The sequence below is a fragment of the Dioscorea cayenensis genome, chromosome 9 (genome assembly GCF_009730915.1).
Source record: "Dioscorea cayenensis subsp. rotundata cultivar TDr96_F1 chromosome 9, TDr96_F1_v2_PseudoChromosome.rev07_lg8_w22 25.fasta, whole genome shotgun sequence".
Taxonomy (NCBI): domain Eukaryota; kingdom Viridiplantae; phylum Streptophyta; class Magnoliopsida; order Dioscoreales; family Dioscoreaceae; genus Dioscorea; species Dioscorea cayenensis.
Genome location: NC_052479.1, coordinates 17,390,203 through 17,394,325, shown reverse-complemented (window position 1 = coordinate 17,394,325; position 4,123 = coordinate 17,390,203). Strand labels below are relative to the sequence as shown.

Sequence of the window (4,123 nt, the reverse complement as noted above, 5' to 3'; positions counted from 1 at the left end):
TTCGACCCCGCTCACCCGGGATTATTACTTTGACAAGCCCGTGCACTTGCGGGATATAAGCAAGGGGACCTTGTTAAGTTTTTAGCGCCGTTGCCGGGGAGTAGGCGTTTAGAGATACTTTGCACTTTGTTTTCTTAGCTATTTTACCACACATTCTATTCCATATCTTCTTATTCTATCATTTTTTTCGATTTTTCTTTAGTACGACTCGAGTTATGACCCGAGGGAATCCATCAATATTGATTGAAGGAGACCTGAGCTTGAACGTACACTTCGAAGGAAAGGGAAAGAACTCCGTACAAGAACAGCCCTAATTCGGTGATTTGGAAGTAGAAGGATCGACAACATGGCGGAGCAGGAATGAGCAACAACGGACACTATCGATTATGCGGACCTTCAGTGTTCGGAACACAATCGAGTATTATCCGTCCCCCAATTATAGCTCAGAATTTCGAACTAAAGCCGGCATTAATCTATATCTCTTAGCGATCCGCACAATTCAACGGTTTGGCCGATGAGCATCCAAAGCAATCACATAGAGAGCTTCCTCGAGGGTGTGTGACATCGTTTGAAGATCAATGGTGTGACGGATGATGCCATCAAATTGAGAGCCTTCCCATTTTCCTTAAAGGGAAAGCAAAGCGTTGGCTACACTCATTGCCTAGGGCCATCAATCACTACATGGGAGGAGATGGTAGAAGCTTTTCTAGCACATTATTTCCCTCCCGGAAAATCAGCCAAGCTTAGGAATGAGATCTCATCCTTTATGCAATTGGAATTGGAGTCTCTATTTGAGACATGGGAACGGTTCAAGGAACTCCTGCGCAAGTGTCCGCAATACGGATTTCCATAGTGGATGATTGTTCAAACCTTCTACAATGGGTTGAATGCAGGTACAAGACAACTCTTGGATGCGGCGGCAGGAGGTACCTTAGGTAGCAAGACCCCCGACGAGGCTCGTCAATTGATTGAGGAAATGGGGTTAAATAGGTACTGGTGGAATGCGAGGGAGAAGAAAAAGGTGGCCGGTCTCCATGAAATTGATGCGGTAACTTCATTGGCAGCCCAAGTGGAGAGTTTGAGTAAGAAGCTAGATCTTATAGCTTCGAATAGAGTTGCGGCCGTAACCAATTGCACCGGTTGTGGTGGAGGACATGCTTCCTCCGATTGCCCAATTATCATTGGTGATGTTTCTTCAGTTGAGAATGTCGACTTTGTAGGTAATAGAATGAGACCTCAAGGGAATCCATACAGCAACACCTACAATTCAGGTTAGAAGAATCATCCCAACTTTTCATGGAGTAATCAAGGACCACAGAAGACCATGGGGACATCGTGGTTCCAACAACAACAACATGCCCCTCAAGTGGAAAATAGAATTTCTGGCTTGGAAACCCGAATGATGGATTTGGAGAAGCATTTGGCTAGATTTGTTCAATCGGCAAATACAAGGTTAGAATCAGTCGAGGCTACACTTCGCAATCACACCGCCTCCTTGCACAACCTTGAAAATCAAGTGGGGCAAATTGTGAAATCTCTTTCTGAAAGGCCACATGGGAGTTTACCAAGCAACACGGAAACCAACCCGAGAGAACATGTGAAGGCGATCGCTTTGAGAAACGGTCGTGAGGTTGAATGGAGGCATCCGAGTGAGAAGCCGAAAGAACACGCACCTGAGGTCGTAGAGGTTGACAAGGGAGCAAGCAAGGAGAATGAGGTGGCACCCCCACCTTTCACGCCAAGAATCCCTTATCCCTCTAGATTGAAGAATGACCAAGGGGATGAAGAGTATAAGAAGTTCCTGAGTTTGTTCAAGCAACTCCACATCAACATTCCTTTTGTTGAGGCTTTGGCTCAAATGCCTAAGTATGCGAAGTTCCTTAAAGATCTATTGACCAACAAGAGGAAATTGGAGGAGAGTGCTTTAGTGGTGCTTGATGCTTCATGTTCGGCGGTGTTACTAAAGAACATGCCGAACAAGAAGGACCCGGGAAGCTTCATTATCCCGTGTAACATCGGCAACTTATGTGAGGAAATGGCATTGGCGGATTCAGGAGTGAGTATCAATGTCATGCCATACACTTTTTTCCAAAAGCTAGGTTTGGGTGAGCCTAGGCCTACTCGGATGACTTTATAATTGGCGGACCAAACGGTACGACATCCGAGAGGCATCATTGAAGACGTGCTTGTCAAGGTGGACAAGTATATTTTTCTGGTTGACTTTGTTGAGCTAGATGTCGATGAGGATGCAGAGGTACCCTTGATACTTGGGAGACCGTTCTTACGGACTTCCAAAGCATTGATTGACATGGACGGTGGAGAGCTCACATTGAGAGTCGGAGACGATAAGCTCACTTACCGCTTTGCCGAGCCATGCGGCATTCTCTCGATTTTGATGACACTTTGTATTTTCTAGACACTACTCGATGAGATTATTGATGAATATATACAGGAAGTGTTCAACCCGGATCCGTATGAAGGTTTATTCGACCAAGAGGAGAGCAATGAAGAAGTACTCGATGCTTGGTTCGATCTGGAGAGGAAACATCTACCCCTGGGAATCTTGAAGAAGGTGCTCCAAAAATGAAGAGGGCTCGAAGACGCCACCGAAAAATGCCCCAAGACTGCTGGAGACGATACATGAGCCAAGAGAGTTGGACGAACAATTGCTTGGTGGTCCGAAGCCCGCTAGTACACCCTCTACCCTCAAGAGACTTTTGCTCATCATGCTTTCAAGTTATGGGTAAGAGGGCAACCTTCATTCATGAACCCCCGTGAGGTAAGAAAAAGATACGTCAAGCTTAGTGATGTTAAACAAGCGCTTCTTGGGAGGCAAACCCAAGTGTTTACTGTTGCATACCTTTTTAGTTTAGTTTTGCTTGCATGAATAAATTGTTAAGTGTTGGTGTTTCAATTTTTGAGTGCTTGTGCTGTGATTTTATTGTGGATCTTTAAAAGAATTCATTGTTGGTTTTGTTGTGAGTTGGTGAAGTTTGGTCGTTTGAGTTTTATATTGTGTTTTCCTCTTGTAAATTTTTGCATAATAGAGCGGGTGATCCGAGTGTGTGGACATGTTCTGATTAATTCGGCAGAGCCTGCAGGTTTTTCTAAGTCATCCAGAGAAAACACACGGCGTGTGGAATTTCCACATGCCCGTGTATGTTCACTATAAGCTCATCCAGAGAAGGCACAGGGGCGTGTGGATGCCCCTCGTGACGCACCACCCTAACCGGGCGACGCCTGCGGGTAATTTTTCGCACGGGCGTGTGAATTTCTGCAGAGTTGGGCAGTTTTTCTCGAGAGCACACTGGGGCGTGGACTCGCTGCTGTGGGCAACCTTGTGAACCACGCACGGGCGGAGGTAATTTCCTCACGCCCGTGCGAAACTTAGGCATTTGAGCCAAATTTTCTGGCCGGCTCTTCATTTTCAAACTCCGAGTCCATAGCGCGGGATTTTAGCCAAGTTTTCTGGCCGGCTCTTCATTTTCAAACTCTTCCTCATCGGTAAATCCTTTTTCATCATCTTCTTCGTCAATTCATAATTTCTATTGATTAATCTTATTAATAATGCCTCGTTTCTTTAATTGGAACAATGAATTACATTTAGAACGACGTTAGAGATATTATTGAGTAGTATTTTTGGATTGATGATGCCTGGCCGTGCGGTTGTCACGCCCCGTGGATCCACACGGGCGTGCGGAAATTCCACACGACCGTGTGGATTTCTGTAGTATTATTTTATCGACTTGTTTAACCAATTTTGTTTAAAATCTTGCAGATCATGGCACCTAGGTCAAAGAAGCAAGCTGATAAGAGGCCACGTGAGTCATCCCCTGAAGCTGAGGACATGTGATTTGCGATTCCCGAACATCAGGTCCGTTATGAGCGCTTATCGAGACTCCGTTTCGGACAGACTCGATTCCTGGACATGACTATACTGCGAGATCTTCAGCAGGGAGATGAGTTCCCTGAGGAGGTTGAGGATCTTGTTTCAGATGGTGGTTGGCGGCGCATCGACGATTAGAGAGCCAGCCATCTGAGCGTTTGCAATGGAGGTGCTCTCCTCGTTCGAGTTTGATAGAGCGTATGCAAGCTTCGACAGTTTAGGCACCGCTCGATTCGA

General features: G+C 45.8%; 1 non-coding gene across 1 annotated transcript; it reads right to left on the bottom strand.

The window, feature by feature from the left end:
- Positions 1 to 739: 739 nt before the first annotated feature.
- Positions 740 to 846, bottom strand: LOC120269590. Its single transcript, XR_005539238.1, has one exon. It is a non-coding gene; the product is annotated as a small nucleolar RNA R71 (small nucleolar RNA).
- Positions 847 to 4,123: the final 3,277 nt, after the last annotated feature.